This window comes from Rousettus aegyptiacus, unplaced genomic scaffold (assembly GCF_014176215.1).
Source record: "Rousettus aegyptiacus isolate mRouAeg1 unplaced genomic scaffold, mRouAeg1.p scaffold_m13_p_4, whole genome shotgun sequence".
Classification (NCBI taxonomy): Eukaryota; Metazoa; Chordata; class Mammalia; order Chiroptera; family Pteropodidae; genus Rousettus; species Rousettus aegyptiacus.
This window is the reverse complement of record NW_023416307.1, coordinates 51,865,131-51,883,686: the sequence shown is the minus strand read 5'-3', so window position 1 is coordinate 51,883,686 and position 18,556 is coordinate 51,865,131. Positions and strand designations below refer to the sequence as shown.

The window sequence follows — 18,556 nt, the reverse complement described above, 5'->3', positions numbered from 1 at the left end:
AAGAAACATTTCTGAGGTAGCGATGTTTGGGAAGTCCTTGCAGAAGATGTGCAAACCAGGAGATCCGCCCTCCCATCCATTACTACCACTCACACCAGACTTCCTGCACCTGTTCTGTGCTTGATATTTCTCTTTAGCCCTGAACACTAACATTCTAATGTTCTGCTTATTTTGTCTATCTATCTAGTTTACGTCCTGCTTCCCTACAACAATGCAAACTCCATGAGGGTAGAAGTGTTTATTTGTTCAGGGCTGAACCCCAGCACCTAAAGAAGTATTTGGCACATAGCAAGCACTCAACAAATATTTGTTAAATCAATAAATTAGATAATTAATCAGTACGTAAGGAAATTGAGCTCAACCATAGAGAACTTGGCAGGTGGGCGCAGGAGGGAAGGGTGTTCTGGGCAGACAGGACAGCTGACCAAAGGCACCGGGATGTTCAGGGCCTGGCCATCTGTGTCTGAGACTGCGGACTGTAGGTTGCTGTGGCAGAAGGGAAGACTGGACTAGCAGGTGGTAAAGGGTAATTGTGAAGAAGTTAGGATTTTATCATGCACGAAGGGGATCCACTTTAGTTTTAAGGCCAGAGGTGACATCTGTGTTTTTTCTCGATGGTCTGGCTGTATTTAAGAATATTCGGCACTACAATTTCTATTTTACCTAACGTTTGATTTGCTGCTCATTGGCCAATGATTCTGACTCTTTCACAGTAAGAAGCAGCATTTCATTCTTTATTTTCTCTTTCTATCATAGGAAGGATAAAATTTGCTAAATATTGGGGTCTTTTATATTGTCCCTCCTTTGCCAGTGAGCCTGAGGTCAACGTTAGGGCCTGGGAAGTTCTGTGGCATTTGTAGCACATGTGACACTGTGCCTTTATGGCTAGGAAATGAATCTTGAATTTCTTACTATAGTTCTTAGCTTCTCTGGTGTGTAGGGTGCCTTTCTTTTCTCAAATCTCATGTGCTGAGATTTAAAAAATTCACCTCACAGCTGTTAGCAGCAGCTGTGTTGAAGTGTGGGCAATTCATGCAAAGACCTGGGCTGTTTCTGGAAGCCCAGAAGATGAGGAAACTCTGCTTCTTGCCCTTTGCCAAAGAGAAACAGCCCCCAGGCTGAGTTCCCAGTGCCTTCTGTCCAGAGGTCAGGGCAGGAGGCTGGGCCTCACCTGCTGTGAGGAGACCGTTCCACCCTAGTCATGGATGTTATTTCACTCTGTTCAGCTTTCACCATTAAGACAGGTGTGGGATCTGAGCCGAGACTCTATGCCATGCCCCACCCAGATGTAGCTTCTCTGAGGTCCAAGAGAGTCCAGACCTCTCTAAGGGAACATGGTTTTAGATAAGGATGGCAACTGTGTCTTAATTCTGTAAATTCTCCTCTCAGCCCAAGTTCAGAACACAGTCCAGCCCACACCTGACTTCATAGTTGAGATGGTGGAGACCAAACACTGGAGTTTTTGTTCAAAATTGTCTCCTTTGTCCCATTTTTCTTCCTGTCAGTAGGAGAGGCAACCAGAAAGACCAGAGAGTGCGATTTATCATGGGAAAGGGAAGGCAGCCCCGCAGAGAGCTCTCGTCAACCACTTACTCCATTTTTTTTTAATGTCCTGAGATACTTAAGATTTAATGCCTTTACCAAAGAAGAAAACATCACCCTAATTGTCCTTTTCATTGACAACTCAGTGTCACCTTGTCATAGTGCTTAGTGGTTGCAAGGCATTGGTGATTTTAAGCAGTGACTTCACCTGGACCCTGATATAAAAGAGGGGTGTTGTGAGGAGCGAGTGTTGAGGGCAAGTGCATCTCAAAATTGGAATGTCTCCTTCACAGTGGAAGCCTTGCACCCTCACCATTCCAGAGCATGGTCCTAGAACCAAAAGCTGCCAGTCTGGATCCATCTTTTGCCAGCTGAAAGGAGGTCATGAATGTTTTGGAAGGATCCCTGCAAGGTCTCAGAGCCTATCGAAGCCTTTCTTGCAAAGATAGGAAGCAGGTGGAGGAGAGTGGTAGAAATACAGTTTAGGAAGATCTTATCAGTATGATGAAGCTGTGAGAAAATGGAGTACATCCTTGTCCATATATGCTGGGGATGAATGTTTGTGGGATCAGGGCAGACATCTGAAGATTGCACTCTATTCTGGCTGTGAATCCAAAGGCAGAGGTACTCAATACATATTTGTTGACTGAATGAATGAATAAATGAATGAGTAATTTGAGGTCAGGCTTAAAGGAGAATTTCTACCGTAAATAATTACCTTAGACTACCTAAGCAGTCTCTAACCTTCAGAAACCAAGTTGGTTTGAAATTGGCCTTTCAGCAGAGGTGGTAAAAATGCTGAGTGAGAAGTACCTCTTTGGACCTGGGGTGAGGGGTGATGACTCTCATTTGCCTATAGCCGAAGCCCTAGGAAACTGAGGAGGAGGGCATCTGGGCATTTATGCTGGGCTCTCCTTTTGTGGTGCCAAGTATGGATGTACTTTGTATGCCAAAGTTTTCAGATCAAGCAGGGGACTCCCTTTTTTTTTTGTCTGATAAACACCAAATATGTCCTAAGTTGACACTACTAACCATCTCTATGTGCTAAAATTTGGGTCCTTCAAGCCCTCCCACAGATACAGTCCCCAAGTTTTCTGTAACTTGCCCAAGTGCCACCTCAATTTCTGCTTTTCCTAAGGATATATAGAAATCTACTCTCCACCTAAGTGCTGCCACCAGGAAGTCTTAGCTAGAATGGTGGGGGCTCCTGGGGCCATCAGTGTCCTTCACTAAATCCTCTACTCATGTCCTTCGTTATTCTGTCCAGGACATACTTCAACTTAATGTGGCCCTTTCTAGCCACTGAACTCTTAATCACAGTGAAATGGGCACGGGAAAGAAAGAACTGTAAAGTTGTAAGGCATCTAAGTAGGTGTTTTCCTGCCTTCTCTAGAACTACCTGGATGGCTGCGCATGGCTCATCTTTGGCATAGTTGATATACATATAAAGGAGAATAAAATTTCCATCCCTCCTCAGTTCATGGAGGGTCTGTGATCTTGACTTTGCATTTTGCCATATCTGTTAAATGTGTTTCTAGCCCGGATGTTCCAATTGGACCTACAGTTTAATACTCTTCCATAACATTTAGCCCTACAACTATCAGGAGGAAGCCAAAATTGTCCAATTCTGACGAACTCTCGCCGCTCAGAGCCACTGAGCCACTCAGAGGGACAGTGGGACGAGAGGATATAGAAGGGAGTGTTTCGGGTTCTAGAATCTGCCATACAAACTGTGCCCGTAGTGACCAACACGTAAAACCTTGTCAGGAGGATAGAGCTCATGCTCAGTGTTCTCACCACAGTTTTGAAAAATGCTGCAGGGGAATAGTGCCCAGAAAGGAGTATGAGTGAGGTTGGTGTTTCATGATCTGGGTGCCGATTACAGAGATGTGTTCAGTTTGAGAAAATTTGTTGATAGGTGCACTTCTCGGTGTATTTGGGGAAAGTTTAAAAATAAAATAAATAATTTCTCTCTAAAGGAAAGGACTAGTTTGTGTACACTCAGTGACTCAACCAATCACACCAAATAATAATTACAACAGTAATAATAACAACAACAATAGCCACTGACTAGATACCAAGTGCTTCATATGCATTACAATCTTTAATCAAAATAACAACTCTGTTATTACTGGTACCTCAATGTTGTTGGTGAGCAACTAAAGCTTTGACAGAGTTCATGTTTTTCACATTTCCAAGAAAACATAACTAGTCAGTGGCAGAAATTGTATTCAAACTCAGGCCTGCCGAGTTCAAAATTCAGACTATAAACCACCACGCTGTCCTCCAGTGAACTCCCAGCCTTACTAATTCTCTCAGTCTCCCCTTGCCACTACCAACTGAAATACAGATTCTGGGTTACGAAAAGTGGCATATTTTTGGGTAGGAAAAAAAAAAAACAAGAAACTAAATATTTTAAAGAAAAATGCTATGATGTAGCACACACAGTCATTTTGACTGGTTCCAAACACAGAGCTCTGGGATGCACAATTGTTGAAAAAATGCTGTAGAATAGGAGAAAATTGATAAAACTAAGAGGGCACTCTAAAAGTGACTAGTCACGAACCCAAATAGCCAAGAAACATAAGTTGTGTGATACACACAGATAAAACACCATCTAAAGTGAGAGATATGTCCTGACTGCCTGAATATCAGAGTGCATAAGATAGAATTGGCCCTAGGAAGGGGAACACCACTTGTGGAGAAACTGCCAGAGAATCTGTGTGATGTGGGGTATCAAGTGCTGTGCTTGACCTTCAATGGTGGGGAAGATGGGGTCTGGATAGGAAAAGAGAAACTTTCAGTTGGAATGTCACCCATCAACACAAGAATAGAGGCAGATAAATGACTGGGACATATTCAGGGCACCATCGAGAGACCAAGCAGAGAAAATCTGTGGGCAAGTAGTGGAAGCTGGGGTTGAACAACCGAATGGGGAGGATTATAAAAGATTTTGAAGGCTGATAGACAAAGCAGGGTCGATGTAAATTCTGAAATAATCGTGTTATGATGAGGGCAGAGCATGGAAGAGAGTAGGCTCTGGAGTGGGCGTTGATTTCCTGGATTGGCAAGGGAGCTGACCAAAAGATAAGAGCAAGATTTTTAATAACCTAGCAGGGCAAAGTGACAAATTAGATACAAGGGATAGAGAAGAGAGTCTCAAATGACTACTGTTTGTCCAAAAACGTTTTGGAATCTGGTTGGGCAGGTAGTTTATCTGGGTTGAACCATAGAGGAGGGAGCAGACAAGGAGGTGGGAGGAAGAAGAGGATGGGCTGTGTGATGGAAAGGCTCCCTGGCCTGACACTGGCAAGACTTGGCCCTGGCACCAACTGATTTTGTGATCACATCACTTAACCTGCCCGGGTCTCTGCTTTCCCATTTTTAAAATAGGAATTTTATTGAGGAAACATTCATTGAGCACCTGCTGTGCCAGGCACTATGCGATTGTCTATCTCTTGTTTCTCGTGTGGCTCTTGTTTCCCAGATGCCTCAGCCTGGGTAGAGCTCAGCCTTCTGTTCAAGCCACCCAAGTATGGTGTTTCTTTTAGTAAATTCTAGTTTTTGCTTCCCTCTAGTGGCCACTTAGCACCACTGGAACTGTGCTTCTTGCCCTTTTGTTCCTGGATTGCTGATCTGAATTGAGAGTTAGGAAGTTAAGATGAAGCTGAATCATAGACCGTGCACATGGTCTGGGGAACCGGTAGTTAAGTGGCATACGGAGGGCACTTCTTGGTGGTTGGTAACCAGGCAGGAAGGTAGTGATAGGAAAGATACAGTGTCATGAATCAGACATGAGGCAGGAGGTGGCTGTCAGTCCCGGAGCAAAACTATCAATGGCTACAGATAGAAGCAGGACTCACCCAATAAGTGGGTAAATCCGGACAAGTAAGGAGAGTGAAGTCACAGATAAAGGCCTTCTTCATGTTGAAGGGGCAAGGATTAGATCAGGGATAAGGGAAAACCTAATTCGCTGAGGGCAGAAACTTGACAACTGTGCGGAAAGGCACTATGAAACTCTGGGAACGCTTTCAGTTGTTGCTCCTCTTCTCGCTGGGCACATGTCCTGGATCATTCATCTAGAGAGCTGGCATCTCCTCCAGCTCCTACCACCAGGGCGGGTCCAGCACAGTTGGAGATGGCCTGATTGTGATGGAGCTGAACAGGCTGGCACAGGAAAGAGGCAGATGCTCCAGGATCCCACTGGCTGGTGGGTAAGCCAGATTGAAGTTGTTTTCAACTGTCACGGCCAAAGGAAGTGCTGAAGCTAATAATGTAAACAGGTCTGAGGAGATATAGCCATGGCACTGTCCAGTAGAGCAGTCAGGGAAGGCAGTAATAGGAAGAGCAGATAACATTGCGAGGGACCTCATCCCTTATCCGTGGGCCGGCAGCCCAGGCTTCCTGTGTCATCACACTCAGAATGCTTGTATGATGTGTGTTCTCCAATAGACAGCGAGCTCAGTGAAGGTGGGGTCATCATGGCTGCCTGCCTCACTGCTCTGTGCCCTGTGCCTAGCTCTGTGGCTGGCTGCTGAATAAGCAAATAAGTGCATGGATGAGATAACTAGATTCCTAAGACATGGAATCCTGCCTTTTCAGTTTGCCGTTGTGTGATCTGAGCAAGTTATGTCACCTCTCTGAGCCTCACTTTGCTCATCTATAAAATCAGGTGATGATGCTAACCTTATGTGATCCATGAGGATCAGACAATGTCTATGAAAATTCTATAAACTGTAAAGGGCCATACAAGTGTCAATAATTATCTTCCTCTGCCTGAAAATGGGACATTAACAAGATGTCCACCGGCATCTCTTTTGGCTCGTTTGCTTTTTGAGTCAAAGCATTTAGAGTATGCTTCTTCTGAACATGCATTTTAATTCCACCCCCAGCCTCCCAGCAGCTGGCTGGCCCCCGTACCTAGACAGGTCTCCTTTCAAGCACTCAGTAGCGCACCCTGAACTCCACCTGTGCCCTCTTCGTAATTCCGGTCCTGGCACACTTGCTGCCTGCACTCAGATTTCCCAACAGTAATAAGGCCGATTGGTGTTCCCTGGTCCACCACAGGGAAGCATGGCCTCTTTCCATGGGTTATTTTGCCAAGTTTCTACATGTGAGTGGATACCTCAACCTCCACCCTGTCACCGCAGTGCAAGTGTGTTATCCACCCAGATTTGGCAAACGGTTCCAAGAAATCCCTTCCCAGCCTGATGCCAGTCTGTTGTTCCTCTAGGAGGCTTGGAGTAGGAAGAGGAGGGAAGTTCATATCCATGGCACTACAAAGGGAAATTGTAGCCTAAATTGTACCCTAAACCTTTTAACTTTGGGTGTGGGAATATATGGCTACTTTTCATATTTTTTTCCAATCTGCCTGTTTCTCTCAATGTTTCATTAGAAATGCTTTAGAAATGGATTCCTATTCCCTAGACATAAGTGTCAGAGTAGAAAACATGCCAAGTTATGATTACTAAATAAACAATAGGTAACATTTACTGAGCACATTATCTGTGTTGACTCATGTAACCCCTGCAATAACTCTATATGGTAGGGATTTCTACTATTCCCTGTTTTATAGATAAGGAAAATGAGCCAGAGAGAGGCTAAATTAACTTGCTCGAGGTTATATAGATAGTAACGATGGAGACAGATTCAAACCCTAGTAGTCTGACTCCAGACAAATAACCCACGTAATAGGAAATGGTACCTCATATCCGAAAAACTGAAGTTTGGTAACATTTTACACTTTTACAGAACGCTCTCTGGTCTTTGGCCAGATTTTCCCTGAAGCTCAACTTTTCAGTGTTTCACAAACCACACAGTGGACAATTTGCAGGAATGCCTGGGGGCAGCCCACAACTTTCTCTCTACCTAGAGAGTTGCTTTTTGTAATCAGGTTTCTTCCAGCCACATCTTCTCCCTCTGCTGCAGTTAACCTTGGGCTTTTCAGAGCCCACATTATGGCATGTGTTTCAGGAAAGAGCCTTCTTACTCAAGTAAATCAAAACAGCAGTGTACACAGCCTGGGGCAAGCCCAAAGGAGCCAGGAGATGCTGCCCCCTTAGCAGGACAGTTATCTCTAAACTAAGGCTCAGTGTTGCAGAGGTCCAAGTTCATTGCCAAGCTGTAAGTCCTCCCGGCCCCAACTCTATTGATAGTTAATGCCTAGTGTAGATGGATAGGGAGTACAGAGATATGCAGCAGATAGAATTCTGTATCAGTTTGCATTTCCCTCCCCTGGAGAGCTCTAACTAGCATTCGATAAATTCTTGTTGAATGAACAAATGACTAAATATTAAATTAAACCCAATCTGAAACCCTGTAACTTCCACCCCTGGTGTTAATTATGCCCAGGAGCAAGTCTAGTTTCTCCTCTAAGTAGATGTATCCATCTGTTAGGAGCCTACAGTGTAGCATCTCTCAGCGCTGTCCTTGTTCCTGCCATGTTCTCCGTCTTTCTCTCTCATTTGGATAAACACATTGAAGCACAAATTTCAGGTTTGCAGATGACACAGAGCTGGAAGGAATCACGACTCTGATAAATGAGAGGATCAAGGACACTATGCTTGAGCTATAAAAAATTAAGTTTAACGAAAGGTTAATAGAAAATTCTCTGAGTTGAAAGCCTCAGAACCCCAATTAGAGAAAGGGGAGGAGCTGGCTTGAGAATCGGTCACACTGGGGTTTCTAGGAAGCTGCATGCTCAATAGAAGCTAGCAGCTTGGCTTAACTAAAAGACTCTCATTCCCCATTGTTGGAATTACAGTGTCTAGAATGGAAAGTAAGTGCTTAGCTTAATCTGTGCTGGGAAGACTACATCTAAAGAGTTGGGTTTGATACTATGTGCACCCTGTTAGGAGGAACAGTTACATAATGAAGTTCATCCAGAGGAAGGTGATGACCACACATTTGAGAGACATTAAGGAATTCTTGATCTAGTCTTCACATAATTACTTTTGTATTACCCTAGAGGGCAGACTAAGAACACTGGATGGAAATTATTTTTTAAAAGAAAAGAAAAGAAAAGAAAAGAAAAGAAAGAAAGAAAGAAAGAAAATATTAAAACCACAGCTCTGTACCAGGAGGGAACAGCTTCATTAAGCAGAGAGCTGGATGTCTTTAAAAGGTCCCTGCCTTAAGTAGGAATGTAGAGTAGAAGCTCACGAAGGTCCCAGGTTCCCATGATCCGTGATCTCAGCTGCCTCTCCCAGCTTCAAGTCCTTTGTCAAACATGGATCTGAAAGTCCTCTTCCCACTGTTACACCAGTCTGTGTAGGAATACTTTAAGTACAAACTTAGACCTAGGGCTTTGTGACATTCTTATAGACCGATTGATAATCATTATCTAGCAAGACTGAGTGAAGAGAATTCTGAGCCGAGATTGAAACCCTGAGTCTGGTCTTGTCTCTGCTACCAGCTAGCTTGGGGCCCTCAGTTTTACCACTTACGAGGTAAGAGGTTTGGATAATCTCTGACTTTACTCATTTGCTTACCAATAGACTCCTTCATTCAACAAATGTTTATTGAGTATCTACGTCTTGTAGACACTGCCTTCCTTCAACAAGTCCCTTCCTCTTCGAGGGATTCATTTTCCTCGTCTGTAAAATAAGGGGATTTGACTAGATGAACCCCAAAGTCCCTTTCCCATCGAATAGGCCATGAATGCACATAACAGTACCATCATCTCAGCCCCTGCATCATTGTTGTGTGTAAAAGGTTGTCACATAAGGCTTGGGTGAATGCTTTGCTAAAATCAAAAACCATATATATCAAAGGCATATCACACTAAGAGAAACCAGAAAAAATAAAAAGAATAAAAGAGGGGAAATTGAGAGGACAACCAAAGCTAATCATAATAGTTAATACTGAATGCTTATTGAGAATACTTTTTGAGACTTTGAAAGTCTGAAAATGCCCTTAGTGTATCCTCATTGTTACTAATGGCTTGTCTGGACACAGAATTCTAGGTTGGAAATAATTTTCACTCCAAATTTTGAAGGAATTGCTCCATTTTCTTTTACGTTCTAATGTTGAAATCTGCTGTCATAATGGTTCTTGATTTGTTGGATTTTACCTGACTTTTTTTTTCCTACTCTCTGAAAGCTTTTAGAATACTCTTTTTTTTTTTTTTTTTTTTCCTGTCAAAATGTCCTGGTGCCATGTTTTAGAGTGGGGTCTTTTTTAATTAAATGCAACACACACCTGAAGTATTGTATCAATTTGGCAATTAATGCCCTTCAGCCATGGGAATTTTTCTTTACAATATATTCCTTTTTATTCTGTCTACCTTGGTAGATTGATTTTCTGATTTTTTTACATTTTCATGCATTTTCATTTCACAGTATTCTCATTCTACTTCCTGGAAAATTTCCTTGACTTTACCTTCCCACCCATGTGTAAAGTGTTACACTTTGGCCATGCTTCTCATTTCTAAGAGCTCTTTTTCATCTGTAACTTTCACCCTTCACATAGCTGCTTGTTCTTTTTTCATGGATGCAATACCTCTCTTATCTCTCTGAAGATGTTATAATATTGTTGCAGTTTATTGTCCTGCCTGCATTTTGTTTTCTTTGAGTTCACTTGGTTTGGTCTCTGTCGAGAGGCTTATCTTAAAAGTCTAGTGATCTTTAGCTGAATCATATTTATATTTATCAACAAGGCATCAGAAAAGCTGACTGGATATCCTGTGTAATGGAAGGAGCTTGTTGACTGGCAGGTCTCACCGTACGGCGATCTGACAGGGTACTACCTTTGGGGATGCGATCCCCAAGTGTCAATATTTGAGTATCTGTACATCTTTTGGGTTTCTCCAATGAAAGATCCTCAGATCTGTCTAAAATGTTTACATGTGGCTGATGGTTTTCTGAGAGCCAAGAAGGACCAAGATTGTGGCCAACTTCCTATTCTGCATGCAGACTTTGACCAAATTTCAGTTTCTTAAGAAAGTGTGCATTGGATTGAAGCGAGATCTAGGGGTCTTCTCCCTTTACGAACTTTCAATCCAGCTTCCCCCCCTAGTCCCACCTGTACATCTCCCCTCAGTGCACCCTTGTGCTTCCATTTTCAGAGCCTTTCTGAGGGTTGTGTAGGGCCGATTGCCAGAAACTCGCATCTCATCTCCATTCTACTAAGTAAGATACCATTCTTGCAGCTACTTTTTTTTTTTTAATAACAAAGTTGACTTCTCTTATATACAATTACCTCTTATTCTCATTGTTCTGGTAAGTCTTCCACTCCCTCTTGAGTCATTTTTGTCAGTTTAGGAGTTAGTGAAGATGTAGCCAAGTGATTAAAGGACAAGATAATTTTTTTAAAGGGGCTCAGAACATAAACTGTGGGATCCAGAAGACACCGACAGGTATAGATGGGAAGCCAATGAGAGAGCCTTCTCAGGCATAGTAGCTAATAGCTCAGTTATATACCAGGAAATAATTCCCAGAATGTATTCACTGGTGCATTCAACAGGTATCGATTGATTACCTGCTACGAGCCAGGCATCACTCTAGATTCAGGCGATATGGCCATGAGCAAGACTGAGACTGTTTTCTGGATCTCACATTCTGACATGCAATATGACAAAAAATAAGTTAACAAATAAACACAATAACATGTTAATGATAAGTGCTCAAAAAAATTAAATACGATGGTGTGTTAGAAAGTAAATATAGAAACTGCTCTGCTTGTAGAACATTAAAACTGTAAGGGACCATGAATTCCAATTGCCTTGTCTTAAGAATGAGGAAATTCAGGTATGGAGAGGGGAAGAGATTTTTCCCAATATCGCACATGGTAAACTTGCCCCAACATGAAGGCCTCCCGATATCTGCTCCTACAATCTTCCCACTATTACTATGCAATTTGTGAGCCCTGCACTGACTACAGCCATACCCCATGCCTCTCTGTAGTTCTGCATTTCACTTTGGCACCGTGGGAAACAACTAAATGCAATGGCTCCTTCAGTTGCAGTCAGCAGCAGCCCAGCTCCCGAGAACAAAGATAAAGCAAGTCCACCAGCTTTAGACTCTTAATTGGACCTGGCAGCTTCACAGTCTACCAACATGCAAATCGAAGATGTCCCAGAGCTCCACAACAGTGTTCCTCAATGCCCAGACATTGCTTTACACCTCTGTTTCAAAAATTCAAGATAAAGAGTCCTGGCTTCTAGAGAGCTCATCTGAGTCTTACAGTAGTGTGGAGACAGAGGTTTATAGGGACAGAATTTGAAGCTGCTGTGCTGAGGCATCATCAGCAACTTGGGGCTTCCTCAAAGCTCACATAGTGGTCCCAGAGCAAAACTGGGCACTAGTCATCCACCCCCTACCCCATTTTCTCCCCTCAAAGTACTATGTCTTGTTGGAATGTTTGCAAGGTCTTTCTTTCCCATTACATTGTTGACTTGCTTACATGTTGTTATTGTTGGTGTTATTGTTAATTTCATCCTAAAATAACTCTTAGGTGAGAAATATTGGGCAATGCTGGAAATTAGAAAGGGAGAGAGAAATTACCCAGGGCTCCCCACCCAACGGAGCCAGCTTTAACATTTCGATGAATTTCCTTCCTGTTAGTTGTTAAGCTGTTGATGATGCTCTTCACACAGCTACGTATGCAGCATTACATCCTGTCCTTTTTCCTTTTTCACTTCATATGAGAGAAACAATTTGTGAGCTATTATAAAACTTTATAAATATCCAATGGCTACATAATTACACATTCACTTAGTGGGTGTATCATACTTACTTAGTCATTCCCTTCCTGTTAGATTTTTATATTTTACTTTTAGAGATTTTTATGTTACAGTTTTCAAGTTTTTCTCATTTAAAAAATGCCGTTATGAACATTTTCATGCTTAAAGTCATGTAAGTACAGCTGTGTGTCACCCATACACTTCTCATCTTTTCCATTTGGAAGGGAATGATATACATACTTTGCTTTGAGACATGTCGTGCTAAGGGATGTTACCTAATGAAATGAAATTAATATCTGACCATGGGCTTCCAGGCACTGGCAGCAGGTACAGGGGAGAGAAGGACAGTTTTAAACCGGAGGAGTTGGCAAGTCTTCTCAGAGCCCTTTAAACTGCACCAAATAGATACCCTCCAACTTCACATTATTCTAAGTCCAGCTCTGGACTCCCTTGTTGACATTCATATGTAGATGTTAATTCAGAGAACTCTGTGCCTCCAACTGGCTAAGCTAAGCTAACTGCTAAGCGCGTGACAGAAATACATGCAGAGAGTTGGAGGGCAGGCAGGCAGAGGGGAGGAGGAAGTCTGATCTGCCTGATGAGCTGAGCAGTGTCAGAAGCTGATGTTTACAGCTGTCAGCAGGCTCAAGTGGCAGATATTGTGTGCAGTTATCAGACTTGTGGGAAGGTGGGTGGGGTCCTTCTGAGGGAAGGTGTATGGAAAGCAATGTAGGATAAACAGGCAGGAGTGAATCCCCAATTTCCATGAAGGGGTTTAGGGTCCCACAATCCCCTTCTTTTTAACGGGAAAATCATGTGCTGATATGGGAGACCCTTGAAGGTGTTCGAGTCTCCTTCCCTAAACAGCCTTCCACCAGTTCTTTTAGTTGGCTTAAGTTAGGGCAAGATTCCATTAAGATTATTTAAAAAATGAAAAAGCTTGAATCATTTGCATAATAATTTACATGCCTATATACATCTGGTACTGTCTGTTCCCAGACAAAGTGCTATCGAAATTGAATTACTTTTTTCCATTTTTTCTCTCTTCCAACTTGAAATAATAATGCTACCTCTCTAATTTATTTTTAAACATTTAGAGAGCTAACTCTGCTTAAGGCACTGTCCTGAGTGCTTTAAAAGTATTATCTGATTTAATCTTTACAGCAGCCTATGAACCAGGTACTATTATTATCCTCATTCTACAGATGAGGAAACTGAGACCGAGAGGTTAAATAATCTGCCCCTGTTCACCCAGCCAGTGTCCATGCCCTTAACCTCTAGGCTGTGCTGTCTCTGGAGAATTGGGTGGAGGTACAAAGGCAAAAGCTGAGGCCGTGAATTGACAATAGTGAACTGCTGGGTGTGGTACCTCCCGAAATATCGCTGGAAAACTCACAGGGAATTATCGTGTTCTTTTTCCATAACACGCACAAGGTCTTAGGGATAACCTAGCTCAAACTGTTTATAGAAGAAGGAGGTTCAGTTAATCTCCAACTAAAAAACAAGCAAAAATGGACCTAAACGAAAGCATTAGTTTCTGGCAAAAATGAATAAGAACCGAGGGTGGTTATGAAGTCTCCTCTTCGTAACATGCATATAGCAGCACATGCTGGAAAGAAAGCGACATGGCTACACGGAGGAGCAGGAGGAAAGCGAAGACATGAAGAGCAACTTCTGACCCTCAGGACACATCCGGGAAGTCAGAGGACAAAGTTCACCCAGGGATTGGGCAGCAGGGGAACAGGCTCCCCAGGACCCAGAGAGGAGAGAGACTGAAGAAGTAAGGGAAAAGAATCAGATGATAATTCAGCAGCAGGTCATCGGAGGAAATCTAAGTAGTACCCAGCATCAAAAATGCTTAGCAGGCCTTAGGCAGGGTCCTAGGAAGCTAGGCAAAGAAAATGTCTGAGAAGCTCTGAGGAAGCGGCCAAGTCAGAGGCTCAGCAGAAAGGCCAGACTTGCTGCTGAAGTGGACACGGTGAAGGGAGCGAGATGAAAAATGATTACAGAACCTGGAGTGCAAGGTCAGAGGAGACCCGGATATGCCTGACCTCAAGCTGAGAGTCTGTGCTACCCACTCTATGCTCCCAGCGTTTCCCTGAGAGGAATACATTTGGTTTTAGAATCTGGAGCAGGATCAAATTGATAGTTTGGAAGGTAAGCATCCATATCAGATAGTTTAAAAATATATAGTGAAAATAATGATGTGGTCTTGGAGTTTTGAACAGGAGGTGATAGCCCTCCGACCTCTGTGGTGGGGAGGGATGAGGCTGAAGATGCCCATCAAATGGGAACACTCAATGGGCTGATAGAAGAGACCCAAACCATGAAAAGCTACTGGCGGTTTTGGGGTGGTCATCTTAGAGAGATCAGGGACCCTACTAAAGGAGATAGAAGTAGAGTTTTTACATTTATGTCAGGGTCTCCATGGCAGAGCCTGCTTTTCTCTTGAGAAATATTTAGAAGAAGAGAAGATTTGGTTACAGGTTTGTCTTTTTTGAGGATTAGCATAAAACTCAACTCAGTGCAGAGTAGGACGTTTAAAGTGCCAAGAAAGTAAGGAAGCTGCCCATATGGGATGGCTTAAAAGTGAAACCTGCGGGTTAAAGATGGAGAGACCAAGATTAAATACAGTATTTATGGTCAGACCACTGGCAGCAGGAGGAAGAGTAGGTAGTTAAAGCATGTGAAGACAGGGCCAGGGGCACTGAGGAAATTGTGAAAGCAACCTAAGTTTAGAGCCATGAAATGGGAGAATGGGGCAAGGGGAAGGAAGGATATATCAGAAGTAAGAGCTGAGACTGGTTAGGGGGAAGGCTTGGTATACTCTAGAGGAAGCAGATGTTCAAGGAATTAACAATTAAAGCTAAGGTCAATTTAAAATAAGTCTGAATATAGGAGATATAGATAGAGGAGTGGGGGAGGGGAGGGAGATTGAGAGAGATTGAGAGACTGAGAGACTGAGAGACAGTTAGTTAAAACATAGGGATGGACCTCTGTGCTGCCTCAGCTGTGAACGGCTCTACTCAGGGAGAGATCAAGTGGCCAAAAGATCGGCCTAGCAGGAAAGCAAGGAGGATAAAAGGGCAGTGGTTTTCCAGCTTGACTGACAACATTGTCTGTGTCTCAGTGATTAATAAGTCAATCAAGAAACAACTGAGAGACAAATCGTATGTTGCACCGGCCCACGCAGGAAGATTTACAGGAAGGAAAGCTTGGCCAGAAGAATTTAGAAAACATAAAGGGACCTCTCTGACAAGGAGGTGCTGAAAATGAAGCTGAATGTGAAGAATGAGCTGCAGGCCTAAAAATTAGAAAATTAGAAAACGAATATGCCAAGAAATATAAAATAAAACTCTAAAGATCCACGAAGGATGACATTAAAAGTGTTCTTAAAAGGCTGTAAGGAAGGCAAGAATTGGGACAAAACAGAGGTGCGGTTTGCAACATTTTCTACAGAAGTCTGTTGGGTAAAACCTGTTTAAATTCCTGGGACCAAAGATTCAGCTCAGGGAGAGAAGCGGGAGCTTCCTGAACATGCCACTGCAAAGCGTTGGAATTGGAACACTGCAAAGGGGAACACACAGCGTGCGGCCACGTTCACTGGTCCATTCAAAATGGAAAGAGGAGGAAGAGAAAATAATGACCCTGGGCTCTATAGCAGGAGTCCCCAATCCCCGGGGCAATGACCAGGGCGAGTCAGTGGCCTGTTAAGAACGGGCCTCACAGCAGGAGGTGAGCAGCAGGTGAGCCAGAGAAGCTTCATCTGTCTTTGCAGCCGCTCCCCAGCACTAGCGTCACCGCCTCAGCTCCACCTCAGATCATCAGGCTTTAGATTCTCATACGAGCACCACTCCTTGGTGCCAAAAAGGTTGGTGACTGCTACTCTATAGGACAGGAGACCACTGGCACACACCAGAACTGGTCAGAAAACACACGCGCGCACACACACACACACGTACACTTCTAAAAAACATGGTAAGTTAGTATTCATAAGGGAATTACTCTTAGGGGTTAATGCAGTGCACACTCTTTAATGTTCAGTAGGTGGCGTGACTCATCAGTCCAGGAGAAGGCTTAGGGCATGAAGCATGGATGAATTACATTAAAGGATTGCAAGTAAAAGTCTTTTCAGTGTGCCAAGATTCCTCAGAGGCCTTTGGCCCCTCCATCCTTGACCCCTCCTCTTCTGGCAGGAGCTCTTACAACTTTCCAGTACTGACTCCAGTCATGTGCTCTCTGAAGTGTGAACCCCGAGTTGCCTGGGCACCCTTAGGCTTCCCTGTTGCTCTGGGGAGAGTTGAGGAGGGGCCGTTTCAGGGGCAGCCCTGCCTGGCCACTGAGTCACCCATGTCCCCTCCCCCATCGGCTGCCACTCTTTGGGATTTCCTGTTACCAGGGGGTGGGGCCTGGTGTAGTAAACCTTTTTGACCAAGCCACTGAGGTGAGGTGAACCGGACATTTGTCCTGCTTTTGAACCATAATGGTTTTCGGCTGTGTCTAAAGCTCCAGCTGTCCATTGATCAGCTTTCTGCCACTTCCTCCTTCATCTGTCTGGACTGGGAGCCTACAAGAGGCAAATACCACCATCTAGTGGTGTTTCCAGGCTTCTCTCCAGGAACTGGATCACTGAACTGTAGAAACACACAGTCTGGCTCCTTCTCTTGCTCTACCTGCCACTCCAGCTCCCAACCAACCAGTTGGTCTGGCTGTAACTTGCCCTACGGGTAGTGAGCCTTGTTTCTGGGTGACAACAGTTTGCAAAGGTCTGTAAGTTGCATCTGAGGTCACGTGCACACTTGACCACGGGAAAGAACCCTGAATACATGACATTGGCACCGAGGAGCAACTCCACCAAGGCACACAAGCTCAGCGATACATATTCTCAGACCTAGTAGGAACTTTCATGGCTATCTGGGCCAGCATTTTACAAATGATCCACTAGTGGAAAGTGGATTCAATTTTGTGGGCAATTGAAACCAAAAAACAAAACAGAATAGCAGAGTGAAATTTGTGTTTCAGTGATATAGCTATTCATATGTAGTGTAGACTGGTCAAGATATCAAATGTATTTCTTACAGAGAAATACAATCCAAAAAGTTTAAGAGACCCAACATAGGCCAAGCAAACCTTGAGAGGACCAGTAACTCAGGCCACTGATGTCTTCTTCTCTCCACCTGCCTCCCATCCCCTCTAACCACAAACATACCTAAAAAGTATGTATATAACTTGCTCTGGTGTGTGGTTTAAGGACCGTGAAATTTGTAGGCAAGATCTGGGTTCAAGTCCAGCTAGGTGACTGCGAAAAAACCATCCAGCCAGTGTTTTTTCAGACCATATCCCAGGAACTCCCTTTTCAGAATCATGAGCTGGGATCCTTGTTAAAAATATGCATTCGGGGGACTAGGGCAAGAGAGGAACGAGAAAGGGCATCTGCATTTTTAATAAACTCCCTAGGTGATCTTCTTCTACACTCAATGTTCCAACCACTGATCTTGACCTTTTGGAGCTTACATTTCTTGGTGTGTGAGTTGGAGATGGTAATGTCACCTGATTATGGTGAGGATCAAGTGGATAAGTAATGTGAAGGAACTTTGCATACTGTAAAAGCACTCCGAAGGTGTCAGGTATTACCATCCCACATCTCTCTGTATATGATGTTTGAGGGAAGCCAGCACCAAGAGAATGGGGCAGTGGGCACTATGCATTTATTGGACTGGGAAAGTTAAATGGGAAAAAATGGGCCAATGAGCATGTTTTTCTTTTTCTTCTTCTTCTCTTTCCATCTCCCACCTTCTAGCCTATGGATTTCTCTTCCTGATCTAATTCCGATGTACCATGCCCACCCATGGGAATGTGTTCAGAGCACTGCTCTGTGGCTGGTGGTGAAGCAAGTTACAATCACCAGTCTGATGCCTCGTGTTAACCTCTTAAGCCCACTGTGATATCCGAGTGCCGTTAGTAGAAATCTCGCACAGTCCTGAATGCTGAGCTCTTGGTCCTGGAGGGGCTGCTAATTCCCTCCTTACTGTGACGTTTGGTATTTTTCATTCTGCAGAAGCTTCTCAGATATGTATGCGATAGCTACACAACATATTTGAGCTAGTGCAGTAGTACGGCTACTGGTGCAGAGAGTGCAGGCCCCAAGGGCTTAAATCAGAGATGCAAAGATTGAAGGTGAGGTCCCCAAAGGTAGCACAGGGGCTTTACCCCTGAACCACTGTTAGGGCTAAACCTTAGAAAATAGACTGCCAAGCTGGGGCCCTGAGCCTCCCATTTCTCCCCTTCCCTCCTGCTCACTCTGCCCCTAAGTGCAATTGCTTTTCCAAGAGG

At 43.7% G+C, this 18,556-nt stretch overlaps 1 protein-coding gene across 13 annotated transcripts in view; it reads left to right on the top strand.

Annotated features, from left to right (window-relative positions):
• Nucleotides 1-18,556, top strand: part of KALRN (kalirin RhoGEF kinase) — a 592,295-nt gene that overhangs the window by 448,910 nt on the left and 124,829 nt on the right. The window lies entirely within an intron of this gene.